Raw genomic sequence first — 23044 nt, 5'->3', positions numbered from 1 at the left:
ATTTAAACAGTAGATTTACTGACAAAAAGAGAGTCCTCACATATGTGTAAAAAAGAAAAAAGAAACAAATTAGCATTTCAGGCATGTGCATGAAAGCATTTACTAGGAAAATGTATCTAGATCAAGGAAACTTAGCTGTGATTATAATCATAGGTTTTGGTCTACTTATGTAGGTCCCATTTGTACATAAAATATTGAATTAAAATGTGCCTATGTTTCAATCAAGTGTCATTTAAAATTGCTAACTTGATGTGTCAGTCTGAAAAATTAGATAAGAGAAACAGATTATCTCTTTTTAAATTAGCATCTAGCCATCAGAGATTATGTCAATTTTTAAGAAGTATAATCAAAACAATTTTTTAAAAAAGAATCCCCACATGCTATAGATAACACCTACAAATATTTCCTAATGAAAATAGAGAAGAAATGAGAAGTGTATGAATGATGTACAAAGACTTTTATGGTTGCTTTCTCCCCAAAATATTGTGAAGAAATGAATGTTAGAGAATTATATGTGGTTAGATTGTGCTGCTCTCTCTCCACGGTTGTCTGATGTGACTTCTTTCCTTGGGTGACAGAAAGATTTTAGGTCTTCCTTTTGTTCTCAACTCTTCTTGGAACCTCTGCCTCACCTTCACATTAGTCATGCTCAATCTTGCTGCTTTCTTCTGATTTTTCTTTTCACTATTGTATTCTTTTCCAGTAGTGGGTACTGAGTGCTAGGGTTCAGTTTTAATTGTGAAGATTAGTAATCAGAAAGATGAAGAGGACAAATGAAGTATGTTCTGGATGACAAAGAGGCTAGATTTATACACAACACTGTAAGGGCAGAGGAAAGGATTTTGTCAACTTGAGTTGTAGATTTGGCACTCACAGTTTTAACAGAGTAATTTTGGACCCATGCAATGAAGAGTCTGGTTTAGACTAACAATGATGTGCAGATTGGTTCTTTTCTTTTCCTACATAAAGGAAACTTTATACTGGATGGATCTAGCAGCTTAATCCATGATTAAACCTAAAGATAAACACACTTGTGCACTCAGCAGGAAGTTCTTCCAGCTTCTACTTTCCAAAATTTTGGTGATCTTGGAAAGACCAATAGCAGGTCTCTATTTTATAAGCTTTGTATTTCCTTTGCTTTCCTTCTTCATGGTTCATAGTTGAGTCAGAACCTACTATTCAAGTATAAAACCTTATCAAAAAGTTTGTCTGAAAAATTATTATGTAAAGATAACGAAAGAAAATAAGGACAGGAAATTGTGGGATTAACAAACAGCCTCGGTAGGGGAGGATCAGTTTCTGGAGAAGGAGTTCGAGAAACATTACACACAGGTGAAGTCACAAAGTCATTTTGGTCTGGAGGGCTGAGAAGGCCAGGTGAAAAAAAAAGATATAGTAACAACTGATGACACATGAAGATGACACAGGAAGACACATGAAAATTGGTCAGCTGAGGGCGCACATGGGAGACACAAAATCAGCCAATGAAAAGTATGATTGCTTTGGGGAACCCAAAGGGCCAGTTGCTTTAGATGCTGAGAAAATGTCAGAGGTGAACTAAATTAGCAAAGGAAAATATCAGATGTCTTCACTGAGATCCAAGTTTAGTCAATGAGAAGAAACTAGCCAGAGACAGTGAGGCTCTTCAGATGAATTGCTGGGGGTCTGAATACAAAGCAAGGGATTTCTGAGGGGTAGAAGATTGGTAATGGACCTGTGGGAGATTAAGAGATGCTTGTGCGGAGAGACGTGACAGAGATTTAAAGGAAGCATTTTTCTACCCTACATATAATTAGCTTATGGAAATTATTGCCATGAAATACCAAGAAAATAAAGAGTTTAGCGGGATTAGATATCTATACAGGTAATGAGAACACAGGCAGTTACATTAGATGGGATAAAATTAATTAGGCCTAAAGCGTCTCATACCTGGAGGCATAAAGCAAGCAGTAGTGGTAGGGGGTAGAAAGAACGAGCCCTAGAAGTGATTTTGGTGGACTGAATTTTGAAGTATAGCCTGAACAGGTCCTTGATTAATGTAAATCCTAAATGCTAGGCAGAGCAGATAGATGGTCTAATGATCTCATCTAATTTCAGACTTATGGGGATCATCAGAAGTGGTAATGATCATGGTCTGAAGCTGATAATACTGCATTGTTAATCAATTTTTCACTTTTCTGCTTGATCTAACAGCTCTTCAAGTTATCCAAAAGCAATAAATGTTATTTATAGACTTGATTTCAGGAACAAAACAGAACAAAACCCTCAAGAATAGGAGACTGGAAAACATTATTTTGGACTTGCATAGTTTTATAAAACTGGTTTTGAAGAATAATTACAGAAACTAAACACGATTTTGATGTATTTGGGTATATTGTGACTATGCTAACAACTCTGGAAAAACAGGGTCATTTAGTCAATTAAACAGTTCAGACAGTTTTAAGAATCTTAGGTAGTCCAGTTCACCTAATAATTTATTCTCCATCTATTTCTGCCATTAAACTTAATGGTTTTGCTTCTTTAATCTGACAGTACTTCAAAACTTTCTACTAAAATTCTGTTTTGTTCTTTCAGGCTGTGCAAATAAAACTCATTTACCTCCTGTAGTAACACTCTTCCTCTTGACTGCTGTTTATTGTGGTCCCTAACACGTCCTTGAAAAGGCAATATACCGCTGGCTTGCTGTATGGTGCATACATAGGATATTGGATTGTGTGTGTGGTTGACAGAAACATTTAGTCAATGCATTGTCTGCAGTAATAATAACCAAATATTTTAATTTTCCCTTACAAAAAGTATTTGTTTTTCAAAAGAATAAACATAAGCATTTTTCAATAAATACCATTAAATACTTTAAATGCTCTAGCCTTAGAGCTCAGAAACAGAAACTCTTTTTTCCCCTTTATATTTGTCCTTCTTCGTTCCCTAAAAATGTCTTCTCTCATTAGTAGGAACCATGAGACTACATTGTTTATTAGAAACTGCTGTCATGAAGACAAATTCCCCAAAGATTCAAGCTCCCACACTGGAATATAACTTTGGATGTTTTGCCAAAAAAAGAAAAAAAAAAGAAAAAAAATAATTAAAGAAGGATGGAAACTAGTACTTGGAATAACCTTACACACGAAGTTATTTATCAAAGGCTGGTTATAGAGATGTTCTATCTTTGTAATCAGCCTCTGTCCTGGGTTGCAGTGTATTCTATTACCATCCCCATCAGCCGTTGAAATCAGGCGGGGCAGTGTTTCCTTGCCTCTTCCCCCCAGACTATCTTTCTGTTAATTGCCCATCATTGTCCTGCCGCCTGACTCAGAGATAACTCCCTCCGGACTATCTTCTGTTAATGAGCCTAATCAACACTTGGCCTCATGACTCGTTACCCCATTGTGAGATGCTCCACCCAGAGGGAGGAACCAAGCATCCCAGCGTGGATATAATCTGAGGCTGAACACCAGAGACAACCCTTCCCACTGGATTTCCAGAGGACAGGAGCTACACAGCCACCATTGGACTTCCTGAGGAAGAGCAGACTGTTTTACTACAGGATCACCGCTTCAGAGGACTGCAGCCACCATTCTACCAGACTGCTACCACCACCCTGCCTAACAGGGTGTCAGGTTGTACCTTGACTCTGTCAGTTTGACAGTGTTTTCTTTTACCTTCTTTTTTCCCCTTTTCTTTAATTTCCATTAAATTGTTATTCTGACTTGGTGCCTCCCACTGGTTTGTTTTCAAACTAGTACAGCCTCTTACAAATGCACAATACTAACAGCATACAGGAGATGTAATGCCTAAAGTGTTTTGAATTTTGTTTCAGTGAAGCTGGGGAATGGTTGTGATACCATCTGACAAGTTAGGGAAGTAACAATCTGCTGGTGTAATGGAGACAACAAATGTATGCATGCCAGGTATGTGTGTGTATATTATTTTTTTCGGCTATGCATGTCCATTGCAGATCCTTTTTCTTTGGAGTACATACAAAACCCACCTGTTCAGACCTGAACAATAGAAATTTGTGGTCTGTATCACAATATTCATGTGTGGTAGCTCCCAGTGTTTTCCTCTATAAATGTGCCATTCTTCATAGGATATGTAGTAACTAGACCTACTGCCTTCAGAAAGCATGATTTTTGATGGTCACATATTACTGTCAGGAAATCATAATTTCTGCCACTTTAGCAAGAGGTTGTAAAATTTCTCTTTAGAGAAAAATCCAATCCAGAACAGCATGCCCTGGGCTGTTTGGGATGCAGCATAAAAAGCCATGCTCCTTTTGTATATTTTCCTGTTTCTTAGTTTTTGACCTCAGCAAGTTTATTGCCAAGATCATTGATATGCTCTGTTTTTTCACTAGTTTCCCTATTTCTTTAGCATTCATTGTTAAGTTTCATTAAAAGTATTGAAGCTTTACCCCATTACTATTGAAAGCAGTAAGGATATTTGTTTTGATATATTTGGTTGAGTCAGGGAGAAAGAAAATTCATTTTCTGAACCTCTAACTTGCTCAAAAACTCTCTTATTCATTTGTCCCAAGTTTCTTATTCTTGCAGCTATTAGGACAACTCCTTTTCCTCCTCCTTTTCCTCCTCCTTTTCCTCCTCCTTTTCCTCCTCCTTTTCCTCCTCCTTTTCCTCCTCCTTTTCCTCCTCCTTTTCCTCCTCCTTTTCCTCCTCCTTTTCCTCCTCCTTTTCCTCCTCCTTTTCCTCCTCCTTTTCCTCCTCCTTTTCCTCCTCCTTTTCCTCCTCCTTTTCCTTTTCCCTGTAAAAAGCTCTGTTTTGACTACCAGTTTTCTTGAAGTCACTGAAATGGATTTTCAACTTGAACATATTGAAGTCTAGTAAAGGACAGATGTCTAACTTGCTGTTCCTACGTGAAGTATAAGTCTTCACTAATCCTATTATGCCAAAATAATTTGTTCCCACAGAAGAGTTCAGAATCTAGCACACACTCCTTATCCTTAAGGAGTTCATTGTTTTAACTCAAGTGCAAAAATAATCAGTTTCATCAAGAGGTTTTAACAAAAGAGTTGCCAATATGGTAGAGAGAAGAGGATGGGATTTCACAAAAGCTCTTACTGGATTTAGAAGTGGAAATCCTGTTGAAATTTGACAGGAAGTTAGCATTTTATACCTACTGTTAGTAACTGCTTTTAAAACACAGAAAGAGCTACTTCTAATAAAACTCTTTTCTAAACAGTTTTGATGTGGGCAGCATATGGTGTTTCATGCTTCTGTAAGCTGAAATTTACATTTCTAAAACCTAAAATTACATTACAAACAGTACACAATTACTGTACCTTTGCAACAGATTTTGGGTTATACTTGATTTGGGAAACTCTCTTTTTCCTAATGTTAGGTTAACATGATTCAAACTTCGGGTTTGGAATTAATTTATCATATCAACCTTTGAACAGAAAACTGCTGGAAATTTCAAGAGGTTCCAGAGTAGGATTTTATGAATTTCAGTAACAATTATAGTTATGAAATTATGACAGGAGATTCAGAAGTTGCTTCTTATTTGATAATTTCTAGGAGATAATTGCGTCAAACTTATTTTGATTTACAAATACGGACTTGCATGACTAAATAAACAAAAATAATAAATAAATAATATTTTGAAATTAATATAAACACATATTTTAGCATTAAAACTCATAACTAGCTTGATTATCTAACTTTAATAATTTAATGTAACATGCATTTCCTTGTATTTACCTGCTAAATATCTTATATATACATATATAAAAGAAGTTTTTAATATTTCCATAAAAAAGTCTCACTGCAACTAGAATCAAAAGTATATATTTATATATGACTGTATATACTCTATATCCTATTAATTTTTCCACTTTAAAACTGTGGTTTTGAAAGAAATCAAAATCTTAACTACCTTTTAGGAATAATTTTAAGCATTAATTTAATCTAAAGATATCTCCTCTTGCACATTTAGTCACCTATTAAGATGTTTTCATAAACATTGTAAAATCTCTCTATGGATTTTCCGTTGGAATGAGATATTTTCTTTCTAGGAATTTTTCTGCTTTAGCAACTAGGAAAATATGTTTTATAGAACACACAAATGGAACTAAAGTGAAAAAATCTTCAGGTCATCTATTCTTATCCTTACTCTACAAGTTTGTGTACACAAGTACTTCTTTTAACTGGGTTGGTCCCTTCAGCTGTGTGCATCCCATGCATGTAATGGATTACATGAATTTACATAATACCTAAACTTTATAGAAAATTTCTTGTTAGATGTCCTGATTTCTTGTACTGAAGTGAAAGAAAGTTTCACTGTAAGCAGAAACACCAGCCTACTCCCTTCAGGATCTGCCTCCAAGAAGAGGTAGCTAAACATCGGATGGGGAGTAATATTTATGAACATATAAAAACAACCATGATAGCATCCATGATAGAGTCCACCTCAGCAGAAGACATCAGGAAGGTGTCTTTGTGTTTTAGTTGGCTAGAAATCAGTTCCAAATTTGGATTTTTGTATTTTAAATAAAACTTGTCTTCATTTCCCATGTCTCAGAAGAACTCATTGTGCTGTTGACTACCTGTTCAATTATTAACTTCAGAAACTATTTAAGTCTTTCATGTAAATGCATTTGTCTTCATAATTATATGAAGTTATTGAGATAGGTTTTGGGTTACATTATTACAATATTTCTTTCCTGATGCTGAATCCAGTTTTTAGTATTTAATTTGATTACTCCACTTGAAGTTCTTTTTCACTTGACTATACATTCTGCATCACTTGAAAGTTCAAATAAACAAACATTTTCAAAAGCAAAGATCAGAAATAACCATACTGCTTTAGTAATACTCTTTTTATTAATATTTCATTTTATTAAAATTCCCATTTGCAGTTTATAATACAGATTCATGGACACTCTGCCATGAGGAAAACCATTTACAGGCAACAGCAGCAATCATACTTTGATGAAATTCTGGACCACTTCTTTCCCCTGTGTCACTCATATCACCCACCCCATTAACATCTGCTGAATCTTCTCCCCATCAATATCAGTCATGAGCAATCAGTCAGATGCTTGATAATTAACAGAGGGAGGGAAAACACAAGGCTGAAATTATTTCTTTATGGTGGCTTCATGCATAAGCTCAAATAACAACGGGAAAGGTTTGATGAGAGATGAGAGCCTCACTGCCTGTACACCTGTAAAAAAACCCCATCAAAGTGGAATCCAGCAGTACATGGAACACAAAGACTTTTCATACAATTGTTACGTCCTTTACTTGAATTGCAACCCAGGCATTGTGGCACAAAAGGAGAACTGAAGTTGGTTGCAAGCTTGAAGCAGAGCATATGAAAAAGATGCTAGAGGACAGCTTTGACGTCTGCTGTTGTGCTGAACTTCTGTGGTCCTTGTAGTATCAATATTCTTAAAGGAAAGATCCATCACTGAAAAGGCCTCAGTTAGCACTGTTCTTTACCATCTGGAGCTGTTCTTGGTTGGATGCATGTGCTGAAAATGCAAGACAAATACTTGTAAAGATTCCCACTCAGAGGGCTCAGAGACTGAGGTGAGGGCTACAAAAAAGATCTCTTCCAACTTACTGGTTTACTGAACCCACTTTGATAAAAACAGGATCTGAGTTAAATGAATCATGGTTTGAGTTGACACAGTATTTTCACTGATAGAATGGTTTTAAGTTTAGCTCATTTGATAATTTACAAAAACAGAGAAAATGAAACTAAGATGTACTATAGAGGTAAAAAGTTGCTAGAAACCTGCTTTAGAGATACTTCCTTTCTGCATTCAAATTAAATATTCTGTTTATTTTGTAATCAGTTCCATTTTTGATATTCTGTAGTATTGCTGAAGGTAAATATATTATTTACTCTGTGTGCATCACTTGTGCATTAGGCATGAAAAGGACTGCAGAATTTCTCAGGGACATTCTCTTGAATGCTGATGTTAGTGCTTCTTGTTCTTCTCATTAACTGGGGTGTTTCATGAACTCGTGTTGAAGGCAGTGTATTGCATGCAAAATAAACATCTTTGTATGTAACGAGATCACTCTTGGCACCTCACTCCTCACCCTTTCCTATTCAGAAATTTCCTATTCTGTGATGACTTTCCTATCATTTTGACTTATTAATGGGACTTTTTTTATATCAAAGCTGCATTGGATCCTCTGCTCTTTTATAATACGCACAAATAGAAAACTGTTTCTATATGAAAAATAGCAATTTTAAATATCAGAAGTATATAATTAATATATCCCTCATGCAAAATTAACCAGTTGAAACTTGTTTTTTATTATTTATTTAATCTTTTAAGTTGCAAAGCAGATGCAGCACACCAACCTTCCTTGCTCTTGCTTTCCCACTCCTTTTTCTCTCCCGCCTCTCTCCTCCCCTTTAGCATGCAAGCTGCAGATAAAAACAGCAAAGTAGAAGCCTGGAAAATACACTGATCTATTACCCATTCATATTTCATGAATTTGCCTAATTTCATGCAGTTTTGATTTAATTAGGTAATTATTCCACCCTCTTATGACCAGTGAAAATCCTTATCATCACTATGTCAATATTTAAAAAAACCCCAACAAACAAACAAACAAATCAATGACATTTGCAGTGACAATGGGCCACGTGAGAGCTTTTCAGTGCTTGTCATGCTGGAAGTGAAAATGAGTTATTGTTCTTTGGATGGGTGTAGTATCCTAGGGACACTCACTAAGTTCCTCCTTGCCCCTGGCTGTTTGGTTTCAGAATGGAAAGACCTTTCCATTTACTCATTAACTTTCTGATATTGTTTGTTGCTTCCCAGCCTTAAATCAAGACCATTCTTCTTTTTCAAAGATACTATCCTTTTTTCAATTTATTAATTTAGCTTTGATTTTCAAATATACTCTGAATTCTGAAGCCTGGTATACCAAATATCTGATGATGATGATGTCCCTTTCCTGATGATGCAACTTTTTACAAAAGATATGAAATCCATAGGTTTCATCAAGGTCATAACTGGTTGGAAAAGAAAATTTCTCTTGATCATCCCCATTCTTCAACCTCACCAGTTCTTCCTGAAGGAAAAAGTTGCATTACAAGAAAAACAGAAGGATTAGAGAGCTCGGTTCAGCCTTTAGTAACAAACTGAAGGTTCTGTGATGATCGTGAAATTATCAGAGGAACCTGCACATATTATTGTGAGGAGAGAATGCAGGAACTTATGCTTCATTAAATTCCAGCACAACTTAATTTGTAGAAATAGAATATATAATAAGAAAATTAGTGCGACAGGTAAGTCATGACACAGGTTATATTTCAGTTTCTTAGACCCCATGTAAGAGTTTCTTAGAGATGTGACATACTGTCATGAAACCTGTGACTTTCAATGCAATAATTAATGTCAACACTTCCTATCAACACCATAGGGATTTATTCTTTCAGTTTAAGTCCAATTAAGAGTTGAAAATATTTCCAGAGGACTTAAAAGAAAGCAATAAACATTGTGCACAAACCCTTACTTATTTAAAAGGAACAGAACTTTAAAGAACATTTAATTGCAGACTGTGTTGCAGTGATTTTTCAGGTAACAGTTAATAGCCATGAATGGCCAAAGGTGCCGGAACTACTTGCGTGCTTTCAAAGGGGCAACTTTAATTAGGAACAAGCTTTTAAAGGTCAATATCTTTATTCCAGGGCCTCACACATACAGAGTGCAATGACTTCTTTTTAAATATCAAGGGGAAAAGTGAGGGGGCAATGGCTGATTCACCAAGATAGTTTGTTAACTTCTGCAGAAGTTTGCAAGGAATCAGGCAGGTGGGATTTGCCTCTTGCTCCTGTGTGTTTTCCCCTCAGTCTCTTCTCTCCTGCACTCCATACAGCTGCCCTGTTTACATGTAGGAGATAAAACTGGGCACTGTCATGGTTATTGTTGGAACTGATCCACTAAAGTAAATGCCCAGTTTGGAGGTACAAACCTTTATTTTGTTATTATTCACACTTATTTCACATGACTAAGAACTTAAGAAGGATTGAGCACAGAAGAATTTAGTTAGAAGAATAATGTCTCCTGGATGCTTGGGGGTTGGTGTGTAGTTTTGGGAGAGATGTTTCCAGTGATGGGCTAGCTGGGAGGTGAAGAGATTTGTGTTTCTGCTTTTCTACCAAAGCCAGCAATACAGCACTTGTGAATGATGCAACTTAAAGGATCATGCCTTACATGAATGGTTTCAGAAATAAAAGACAAACTCCAGGCCATTATTTTACACATTACTTTCCTCAGCCGAGGTGGTCACTTTCTCAAAGAGAAAACCCTAATGAAATTGTTCAGTTTCTCCTGAACAGGTTCAAAAGTGGGTGCTTTCTGCTTAGTACATCATCAGAGGCTGGAACCTCTTCAAAAATGGCAAATTCTCTGCTGCTTTCCATCCATCAATGCACAAAGCCTGTAACTTCCTCTCTCCACTTTTTCTCCCATTTTCAGTTCCTTCCACAGATCTGAATGCTGCAGGTTTGGCTCCCATTTGGATCTGATTTTGTTCACCCTTTAGCTCGGTAAATCAATCAAGTAATGCTCTCATCTGAGAATGCTAATGCTCAGTTTTCTAACAGTAGTGGCTTGAGACACTGTGACAATTCTATTTAGCTTATGGTAAATATTTCAGCAAGGAAGAAATCTCCCTTGCCTTGCAGCTTAATAAACTGTCACAGCAGATGCAGCTGTGTAAAATGGATTTGAAATCCTCTTTACTTTTCTTTTAAATATTTTCACTTCTGGCTTTATATTGTTCCCTGGTTGTTTAAAGCTGCTTTGGATTTCCAGCACCTCTGTTAAATATTAGGAAATCTCAGTCACAAAACTAAATAATACAGTGTAAATGGCTTTGGTTTCCTTTTGAAGCGAAGATAGAGCTTGAAGTAGCCAGTGGGACCTCTTAAATCCTGCCTAATTACATTTTCCCTTAAGTGAGGCTATATATAGCTCTTGGGGAAGTCTACAGAAAAGAGTCATAGGGCATTTTCAAAAAAACCCTACTAAAATGTTAATTATCTGAACATCAACATTTTTACTTGGGATAGTTTTTCCCTTTGAACTTCCCTCTGCAAAGTATAGTTTGAGCAATGACTACTATGGTGCTAAATGCCAAGCTGAATCTCATTAGATTTTTAATAATGAAGGAATCAGCTTTTTGATACAGATGCTTCAGCATTGCATACAATAAATTCATTTGCATATTTGAAGTGCACTGACATGCATGAGAAATTGCAATGCTCTGACATTTTATGCTTTTCTGAGGAACAGTCCGTGAGGAGCTAAAGAAGGTGAATAGCAGTAAATAGGTAATGCAGTAATAAAGAAAGAGTAAATAAAAGTAAGATTAACTACAAAGAGATTATAGGGCTAGTGAAAGTAAAAATATTCTGTGTTTTTGAAAAGTTATAGTGTCACAAGAAGTTGTGGTAGGGAGGAAAGAAATGGCATTTTTGGTTGTTTTCCAAATGAGGCAAGAATTTTCTCAAGAGTTCTTTTAAGTCTACTATGAAACCAATGAGAGAAAAAAAAATTGAACTCTTTTTTGAAGTAAACTGTAGAAAAGTTGAGTCTGTGAATAATAGAGAAGATAAACACCAGCTACTGGTAAGGAAAAGCCCAGAGTTTCAGTATGTTTATCATTTAAACATTTTGAGGTATCCTCATCAAAGGTCTCACAGAAATGTACTAGAAATGTCTCTGAAAGAGCTTTGGATGATAACCAGTGTCAGTGGTTTATTGAGAGTTGTCAGAGATGCTGGTGACGTGCTGCCCTTTTTGCATCATCTGAGCATCGAAAATTCATACTTGTCTCTAGATGTTTTCTGCTGAAAATGGCTGGGATGTTTTTTTGTTTCAAATAAAAAATTTGTTGGGGAAAGAGAAGAGTTCAGAAAAATGGACTGGTGTGACTTTAAGATTTTAAAATGACAGTTCAAAGGTGAAATTATAATGGGAATCCAGAGTGGGCAATAGACAGTTGAAGTTCACAGCCTGATGATTTTTGCTCGAGCATATGTCTTCTGTCCACATGTCCACCGTCAGGAATAAGATTAAGCATGCAAAAAAAGGCCTTCCTAAAGCAAGATGGCAAAATTTGTGTTAGGATTAGGGTTACCTACAACAAAAAATTGAGGCGATATAATGAAGAAGAAGGACTTTTTGTCATGGTAAATTGTATTTGCATCCTATCTGCTCCTTGCACTGAACAAAAGTTTTATAAAATTCATGTTCTAGCACCATTCTGGTAAGAATCTGGAGAAGAGGAAGAACATAGTGAGGTGTTTTTTTGAAATTTGCAAATGTTTCTAACTACTAAAGGTAGCCTCAGAAGGAGACAATAGAATGATCTTTGAAAATTCAACAGATGGAGAACTGGTTGGGAAAGTAGGAGAATGAGACTTTAGGGACCCAGTGATACAGGAAGATAATTTTGCATTGAAGTCAGAGAAAAGAAGGCCATTGAAGGAAAACAGAGTTGACAGGGTATGTGGGATTTAGGAGGAAAACTGATTTTTGTGCAGCATTTTGAGTGGATTTCCTTGGTGTAAAATGGAGGAGGTCAAGGCTGACGAGAAGATTGAAGTATGTTGGAAACCAGACCAACCAGGTGCTAATTTCATCTGTTCAGACACAACAGAAAGTCTTCCCTCTAGAAAATGTATGTAGTAAGATGAAGTGAGATAAAAATATCTTAGCATTTTGAGGGCTTGGGAAAGGTCTGCAGTGAAGGCACTGCCTGGGTCTGTGGTTTGAATTACAGATGAGATGTTAATGGTATTTATAAAGACTGAAAAATTAATTAGGGCAGCAAGGTGGAAAATCTACTCTTAGATTTGTTCACACTGACTGTAAAGTGATACCTGGCAGCCCACAAAGAAGCATCAATACAAAGTTCAGAATGTGAAGCTCTCTTTGATACACAGGCAAAGTTTTGTGCAATTATGTCAACGAAAATCCTCTTTTGTTGTTGCTATTACTGTTGCTGATTTTTGTTCCCTGAAAGTAGCAAAAATCACCATCTATGGAGTTAATCACACAAGGCAGATGCTGGCATGCCCACATTTTACCAGACATTCCAGTTTTGGCAATGAACTTTCCTGCCAATCAGAATATGTGAATGAGAGTGTTACTCATACTTCTTTGATACAATGCTTTGACTTTTAGCTCCTGCCATATGTTTGAGAGCAGCAGATGTCTAAAAAAAGTTCGAACACAGCGAGAGATGGGAAAATACTGTATAAAATAACAAACAACTGTGAAAGTTTAATGCAGAAAATAGCAAAGAATAACTGAGACTTCCCTGAAACCTTTTTTTTTTTCCTGGATACCTACAGGTTAATTTGGATATGCCAGTAACATGTTTTACTTTGTGTTCTGGAAATGTAGGTTCACAAAGAAGTCTCATAGGACATATTGGAATGTCAGTGTGGGACCAAATTACTTGTGAACTTAAAGTAAAAATGTATGTTATTTTGATAATTTCATCAATAGGATTATGTCAGTTTATTTTTCATAGGACTCAAGGTTACTAAAAGCATAAAAACACATTAAAAAAACCCCTCTAGATCTTTTTCAGATTACAAATACACTTATTTTGATACCTTTACTTAAGCTGAAATGTTCGCAGTGTAAAAACTGTAACCAATCTGTTGAATTATCAAGGATGATGCCCTGTGCTGTCACTGTCTTCAGGGATATGCTGTTGCTTATGAAGTTATAGAGACAGAATGAAAGATATCTCTTTCATCTTGCATCGAATAAGTAAAAAATTCAAATTCTGAACTGACAGTTCTAGGCTTGCAGTGTATCTGTAACATTTCTGATTTCTCCTATATATATATATATATATATTTCAATTTCAGTCATTTTGGGACAAGTGCTATGACAAAGTCAGATGTGCAAAGCTCTGAAAGAGCCAAGGTTTTTTAACCAGAATATTGAACAGCAGATGTATAATGGTAACTAACTACTTGATAGGAGCCCTTGTAATGGTGCTGCATTTGTGTGACTGAGGTAATGACGTAGGTGCCAGCATTGCCACATTTTCTAAGGGCAAATTTAATACCTGCAATTCTTAACTTTAAAGCTGTAATTGGATTTTTGTTGATTTTCAAAGGACAGCAAGGTGGATTTTTCTTTTTATAAAATGCCTACTTTCAAGAAATGCTAAATGCAAACAAAACAATCCGTAAGGGTTCGAGTGTCCTGAAAAGAAGCAGCAGAGTAAGCTCCTTGTCAGCATAATGAGGTACATGCTATCATCAGTGGTGGAAAAAAAGAGGATTGCACATCCACATCCTATCCAGCCAAACAGAGCACATTTCCTTCAGCTAAATTGTACATGACACCAATCTAAATCCAGAATTCCAGTGATATGAATATGAATTTCCTCAGTGCTTGTAAACATCTTGATACAATATTAGTGCCATGCAACTGCAAAACACTTTAAAGGTACGCATGACAGCCTAATGTAAGTTAGACCTGAATACGTTAAACCCTAATGCAGAGCTTTAGTAATTGATTTGGCTGCTATTGGACATCTGGGATTGAACGTAAAATGCTGGTGACTTTTGAATACCAGCTCTGCACCTCTTCTGGTGTTTTCCCAGATTAAAAAAAAAAAAAAGCAAACAAAAAAACCCCAATCCCCTATGAATATTTTTTAGATTTTCTGAGCCACTGCCCCGCAAGACCTGTTTGTGTACTGTGCAATTAGTGGGGTCCCTTTCCAACATCTATCTGTTAAATTTAATATTCCTATTTTTCTAAATGGCCTTAATTTGCTACAGCTTGCATTGATGGTATTTATTTTTCAGACCAACCAGGAACACTGTGATCCCTTTAATATTGGATATGTATGATAATAATAGCATAGACCATGAATTTATTTTCACTTTGTATGTTCTACTATCTTAAAATCTGAGTTTTAAAAAAAGATCAAAGTGTATATTAATACCTTTACATTAAAAACCATGTACATTTTACTATCATTCAGCTTATAGCTAAAGGCTGCAATCTTTTATTAAAGCCTTTTATATTTTATATGACATCCTAAGGGACCTTTTTAGATGAAAAATGGGTCAAACACAGGGATTTGATCAAACCCTCATTCATTGTTTGCTCTATCAGCTTCTTTTTTTTGGCTCATCTTTCAGCTAGGGCAAAGGCAGACCTTTTCATTTATGGCAAGCTAATGACTGTTTCAGTTTCTGACTTCTAGTGCTCTAGGATGTTACAGTATTTCAGCTGCAAAACTGCAGCTGCCTATATGCTTTGGGCAAAAAAGCCATATAAAGATAACTAACTAATTAAATGCCCATTGTTGCATTTGATTTGAGAATTTTTTTAAGACTAAGGGCATTTTTTACATATATATTTTGCAGGATGTAAGTCCAGAGCTACAAGCTGTTCTGATACTATCCATATAAATCAACAAATTTTGGTCTTAAGCTAGCAAAATACTTGAACATAAAATTAACAGAACAGGCACATGATTGAGTTGGGGTTGTTTTCATGCTTCTTATCTGAAATGCCTTGCTGATTTACCTTGTTATGCTTGATTAAAACCCCTTTGAGTCCAGCTATCTGTCCCTAGTACATTAAAATAATATAGTATGTATGGACAATGTAAAGTTGTGAAATAACAATAGGCTGTGAAATACATTGCCACAGACATTTGTGTAAAACTTTATGCTCATTCAATGAGAAAAAGCTTATGGGAAGATAAATCTGTTCAGCATTACAACATCCATTGAAACCTTTCATTTGAGTAATCTGTCTCACCTGTTTGAAGGTGTTAAAGTACTAAAGGAAATAGCACATGTATTTTCTTTATTTTTGCTGTGTTCTTTTTGACTCTGCCATTGGTGAAGTTCCTGGCTATGAAGAGCTTTGGGCTATCTACAACCATTTGTACATATGAAATGCTGCTCATGTTTTTAATATGATGAGATTTTTATATTCTGACCTAAGTGAAATGCACTTATATAATGATATGTGCAGCAGTAGCATACGAATAATTTGGAATTACATTTATTTAGTTACTTTTGTTGACATTTAAGCTGTAATGCCCTCAATCTTGAGCTTGGTTTTGCAGTTTGAGAACATAGAAGACACAAGGCAGACAGTATGCCAGTGGGCTTACAACCCAGCTTGTAAGTGTAAGGACTACATGGTTTTATTATTGCAGGCAACAGTTGGCACATTTAACATTAAAAAATCTGGTTTTTTTTTTTCAGTTCCTGTTGGAACCCAAGAGATTCTAAATCAAGTATAATGTTTTGGGGTTAACTCAAACAATTTTGTCTTGCTGTCCGAGTATACCTGATACCTGTTCTCCACATCTGAACTGCTGATAAGCTTAAAGTGGGACAGCAAGGGAATCTAGATTATTTTGCTCTGAAGTGACTTAAGTTATGCAACTCTGACTGGAGAGCCTTCTCAGTCTCCGAACACATTGCTGCTTCTCACTCTTTCTTTGGACCTTGACCTTTATGACTGGAAGCTCTGTGTACACTTGCTCAGATTTGCAGTTCTGGAAAATTATAGCCTAATTCTTCTACCTTGGATCAGGTGGCTATACTCATAATGGTAAGTGGAGGTACTTGGGAGATCCATGGAAGGTTTAAAGGTACTTTGTGAATAAGTTGGCCACTCAAGCAATGAACTTCACAACACATGCATAATCTGGCTTTTGCATTGTTTGTTTATTGTTGGGAGGGTTTTGTATATGTAAAATTAGGTTCTCCATTATGCTCCTTGTTCAGGTAGACATACCTGATTTCTATGCACTTGCATGCATTGAGCCTTATTGGGCTACATGCTGGTTTTTATCTTTTCATGTAATTCAAATTTAATCTAGGAAGGAGAAGCACTCAGACAATGCAGCAGGACCTTAATAAATACGTGGATCATGCCTAGAATTCAAGAAAATACAGCAAAGGTGGTGAACAGTTCCCTATACTCACCCCTTAGGCAGGAGGTGTGAAGAGGTGCATGACAGAGTGTTTTGGCTGTGCTTATTTGATATATAGCTCTAGGGACTGTAGCCAGCTGATACCTATTAGTGTCCTTCATCTAAAGTCTCATCTAAATAACATCAGGGTATAGAATGGTTCAGAGAGTTTCTTTGGATAGCTTTCCTCTTGGCCATTAGTGTGCCAAGAGAAGATCTGCAGAGCTGAAACCTCACATTTAATTTTTTTTTAATTTTGAAAATCCAAGAAGTTTGCATAACATATTAAAGATGGACAGAAAGGTGACAGCAGTCCCTCTTACACAATTTTTGGGTTGCATGGAAAGTAGAACTGTCAGAAGTGCTTTTGCCTGCAATATTTTCACTCTGTTTGGAGTAACCAGCAGACTCAGACAAGCAGCAGAGACTTTGCATGATCTACAAGTATCAGCCTCCGAGCTTTCTAGAGCTCATCTGTTGTTAATTTACTTATAATGACTCATTCCTGTATGTAAAAAAATAAAATCCTTAAGTGACTGCACGATTCTAATCTTACCGCTCACTGTAATTTTAATACAAAATAAGTGAAGACAATTACAGCACTTATCACCCATCCTGTCACTTACATAATCTCATATCTTATGGTGTAGGTCAAAAAAAGAGTGCTTTTGGCTTAGGTGGATTTCATATCACACTAATTTATAGTACAAGGAACATTGCTATGTATAGCCTGACAGAGCCCTGCAAATTGTTTTGTACGGCATCACTTTCTTTTGGATCAGATATCTGTTTTCAATTTGCATAGAGAACACCTCATCTAAATTTATTGCACTGGAGACAAGTGAGCCAGACATTATCATGACTATACTGGGTGCATGTCTCTGCCTACTGGCTTAGAGGGAACATAAATTAATTTGCCATTATTAATCTTATCTTGGGAGGCTAAACAGGATTTCATTCTAGTATTACAAACAGTTTGCTGCATCAGGTTTACTTACAGTTTTATGGATACATTATACAGTATGTTGCATATAGCACACAACAGCCTGCTTTGATTGTCATTATTCTTGGATTTGAGTAGCTCACTGTCAAGTTAGAAAGAAAAGTTCAAAGAAAGAAAAAAATTATATGGCCTTTATGATAGTACCAGACACCTCTGCTAAGAGCTTTGCTTTGTCTCCAGCTCTGCCAGTGCCAAATTCTGCCAAGGTCTTTCTGCATCATGGCTTTCTTTTCCTCATCCACTTGCTCAACTTGGGCTGTACTCAGGTTACAGCCTGTATACTGAGTCTAACTTCTTGCCAGCCACCTTTTGTGCAATTTACTCTCTCTTTAAAACACAAACATTTATTTTTTGTATCTTCCTGGCATGCCTATTTCCTCTTTTAAACTGCCTGCTCAATTCTTCCTCCATTCTTTATCTATATATCTGAGGAATGAACAACATTTCTTCTCTTTGTGTCTTCACCCTTCCTCTTTTTGGTGCAATCCAAAACCTACTTGTAACAGATGCCTCCTAATGTATGTTTCACTAACAAGTATCTCTGAAATGTCTTTCACTGTCTGGAAATTCTGTTTTAACAATGCTCTTCCCGGGAGGTCTATTAATCCAACAGTAATCCAGTAGACAAAACAGCCAAAATAATACCCAGAATTTTAAACATTTTAATTCTCCAGGTAGACTATAGCTTTATTCTGCTACTTTATTCTTTAATTATATGTTGATTATTTTAAGACTATCTCAGACAATATAATACGCTTAATGTCAAGTGTTTGTGCAGCATGGAGTGGTTAGATGGGACCAAAATGCTCCAGAGGTGAAAGCCACACAACGCTCACAAAATCAGATGTGTCTTTTTACAGAGTTGGTGCCTAAATGGTTTTATGTAACAAAATTTATACAAATGTATTTTCCATCCAAATTCACACAGGCGACTGAACCACTTAATTTTACTTTTCATTTGCAAAACTTTGCCAATAACCTGAAATTTTGTCATCTAGTATTAAATTTTTTCAACTGATGATTAAAGATCTGCTTAATATTCTAAAAAACACTTTCACTTAACAATTATTTCAAATTAGGTTCAGTAACATTAAAAAATTTTTATTCCTTCTTGTACCATAGCTTGTCTCTTCTATTATTCTACTTTCATTTTTACTGGAATTACTTTCCAGTGCTTCTCTTTATGAAGTTACCTAAAAGCATTTTGCATGATAAACATGGGTTCACTTTTTATATCTTTCTTTAGTTTGTAGAACAACTGCTTTCACTGACTTTTAAAATACAATTTTAGTAGTGGGCAGATTCGTCAGCTATTTCAAAGAAGTCCCGAAAACTTTAAGTATATCCTGATGGACAAAGAGTAAGAAGTGATATTCAGTGGTTTTGAGGTATTCTTTAAAAGGTTTTTCTTGTTGAGTTTTGTTTTGAAATTGAGAGATAATTTAAGTCAGTGCATTGTTCAACTATCACAGTTTTCTTCAAATCTTAATTATTGTATTAAATAAAAACAGTAGACATTTAATTAGATGTAATGAGGTTTTGCTATAGCGACTCCTAAGGAAACAAGCAAAACAGGTATGTAAACAGTATTATTACCTTCAATTAGACCAGCATATATAGTTGCAAATTTATACCCTCTGTAATTACCCAAAGAAGGACTTCTGTGTATGAATGCTTGATAGTTTTATCAGTTATGGGATTTAGCCTAACAAAATGTGTTTTAGTACCTATAAACCTATTCTTATCTCCATAGATACACGACAGGGCTGTATACCATTATTCTGCTGTAAATATATGCTGGACTTCAGCAAAGATTTGAATATTGACTCTCATAAGATACAATCTTCTGGACAAGATGTCCAGCACACAGCTGGATAACCGTGTTCTGCGATGGGTGAGCAACTGGCTCATGGGTTGGGCACAAAGGGTTATAGGGAATGGGATGACATCAGGCTGGTGTCCAGTCACTAGTGGGATTCTGCAGGGCTCCATCCTTGCCCTGTGCTTTTCAACATCTTCATAAAGGACTTGGACACAGAACTGGAAGGGATAGTAAGTAAGTAAGATAAGTAAGTTTGCTGAGGACACTTAATTGGGCGGTGCTGTTGACTCCCTTGAGGGCAAAGAGGCCCTGCAGAGACCCCAGCAAATTCGAGGGCTGGGCAATCACCAACCATATGAAGCTCAACAAGGACAAGATTCTGCACCTGGGATGGGACAACCCTGGGTGTACGGACAGACTGAGGAATGAGAGGCTGTGAAAAGGGACCTGATTGATTGTAGGTTGAACATGAGTCAGCGGTGCCCTGGCAGCCAGGAGGAACAACCCTGTCCTGGGGGGCATCAGGCACAGCATCGCCAGCCAGGAAAGGGAGGGGATTGTCCTCCTCTGCTCTGGTTTGGCCCCACCTTGAGTCCTGTGTGCAGTTTTGGGCACCACAATAAAAAAAAGACATTGAGCTACTCGAGACCATCCAAAGGAGAGCTGTGAAGATGGTGGAGGGTCTGGAAGAGAAGCCGTATGAGGAGCAGCTGAGGTTTTTGGTTTGTTGAGCCTGGAGGAGACTGAGGGGAGACCTTATTGTGGTCTTCAATATCTTCATGAGGGGAAGAGGAGGGGCAGGCACTGATCTCTTCACTCTCATGACAGGGACAGGACTTGAGAAAACAGCATGAAGCTGAGTCAGGGAAGGTTTAGGTTTGGTATCAGGAAATGGTTTTTTAGCCAGAGGGTGGTGGGGCACTGGAACAGGCTCCCCAGGGAAGTGGTTGCAACAATATCTTGAGTTCAGGAAGCATTAGGAAAATGCTCTTAGGCACATGGTGGGACTCCTGGGATGCCCTGTGCACGGCCAGGAGCTGGACCTGATGGGTCCCTTCCAACTCAGCATATTCCATGCTTCTGTAATATTTTGTCTTTATATCTTGGTTCTTGGTTCATACTTCCTTACACACACATTGATTGAGGGATGCACGAATAAGCTCGGGCATATTATGAGCATTGTACATGTGGGGTTTTGTTCAGTGGATTTTTGGCTTAATTATTTTCTCCCCTATAGTATGAAGGGATTATTTTTCCCCTTTTATGCTTTCCTTATCTTTTAGTTGGTGGTCTAACATTAGGCAGATAGATTATCTGCCAGTGATTTTAGACATTTTGAGAGTGTTTTTTTCTCTTTCACATCCTGGATTTAGATATTCAGCTTTGATCCCCATTACATACTTATACATTTGCCTAAGGAATATTTGAGATTTTTTATGGTCTGTCCCTGTTTTAGGATCTTGCAGTTTGCTTCTATAAGAAGATAGAAGCAGAAATTTAATTCAGCATTGAAAAGTTCATGTACTGAAATTTCGGCTACTTTAAGGTGCGACTTCCATTTATCATAGAAACAGAACACTGGATAAAAAGGTGTGGTGTAAATGTTTACTGACATCTCTTTTAGATAGATGTATCAAAGATTGATAATCAGCAAGGACATGAACAAGCTATGTAGGTCATCCAAGCCTTTGTAACAATATAGTCATGCTTTTGGCCTGTGCCACAAATATTATTAGAGAAAAGAACCTTATTAACCATGGATTTAGAGATTGTTGTTTTTGCTATTTTGCTATCTAGGAAATTGCACAGAGGCAGGTCATCTTAGTAACATGAATCTATTCGTTCTAGTCTCAGAAGGTGAAAACAAATTTGATTTACTAAATTCAAGAGAACCTTTGAAATACTCTGAACAAGACACTTCTGTGAACAACAGTCTAACAATTATCAGTATATAACAGTAAGATCAGGTATTTGGGGCCACCTGTGCTTGAACATTAATTAAGAAAGATAGCATGGCTTATAAAGCGTGAGCTCTGGTATGGTTTTAACCTTGTGCTGTATAAGCTAGGCTATCACTCGGGGTCAGCCTTTGAGGGAAGCTGGGGTGCCCCAGCCACAGTTCCATGAGGATCCCTTGGACACTGGGCTTGGGCAGGTCCACAGAAGCTGTAGACAGTTTTAGATAGCAGTCTGGTTTTCCTTCATCTTGGAACCTTTCTCACTCTTGCTGTTTGCCAAAAAGATTAATTTCTTGTATGTCAGATGTAGAGACTAAAACCTAACTGATCGTACCTTATATACAGGGAAGAATAATCTGGTGTATTTTTCAGTCTGGAATTTCAGTTCTGGGAGAAGGAGGGTTGTCTTGCCTCTCAGAAACATTTTCAAGTGCTTCCCTTCTGAAGTTGTTCATCTAACATTCTGAGATTGATGCATTTTTCACTGAGCAGCGTTTTGGATCTTCCTGCAAGGCACTGGCTACCAACCAGCACTAAATATATGATAATGGTCTGGCAGAATCAATGCTCTGCTGCTGTTCTTGGCACAGTGGAATGAATAGTACATGGCAAAGATTAAATTTCTCATGTGTCTCCCAGTTGTGGGTGTACTCAGGACTGATGCACATTGAGGTAGGAAAGTATCATTGCAGGATTTTGAAGCTGTAAAACTCAGACTATGGAGAAAACTGATGCGAGTCACTGAAGTATTCAGTGAAGAACCACATGGGGATTCTTCCTTGGTAAACACTGCTTTGGAGTTGCGTAAATGGAGGGAAATAATACCTAAAATTCTGATTGGTTATTCCATATGGGAAAACAATGATACTGCTGCTGAGTTATTTGAAAGCAGGATCAGAGTCTTAAATTATTTTAAGGAAATATTTCTGTGATCCAGTGAACAAAGCTATGGACAAAACTTAAGAACCCTATTCTGATCTCCAAACTGTGAGTGCAACAGTTGGTGCTGGTTCATGCTTAACCCTGCATTTTCTCTACTTCTTCAAAGAAAGAAAGCAAGCAGAAATCTCACTTAAGAACTGGATATTCCATTGGATAATTCTCTTGTAAAAGGTTGATCTGACCATTGTCTTGCTGTCTGTTATTGGTTTGCCTGCTGCTTTCCAGATATTCTTGGCAATAGAAGATAAAACATTATAGCATAAAGCAGAAGCCTGAGTTGGATCAGGACCAGCTTTAAAATTCTAAGAATATGAAGGTGGTTTAAAGCTGCCAACCTCTTCTTTCTTGCCTG

The sequence above is a fragment of the Corvus hawaiiensis genome, chromosome 5, assembly GCF_020740725.1.
Source record: "Corvus hawaiiensis isolate bCorHaw1 chromosome 5, bCorHaw1.pri.cur, whole genome shotgun sequence".
In the NCBI taxonomy this organism is placed as follows: Eukaryota; Metazoa; Chordata; class Aves; order Passeriformes; family Corvidae; genus Corvus; species Corvus hawaiiensis.
This window is presented reverse-complemented; position numbering follows the sequence as displayed.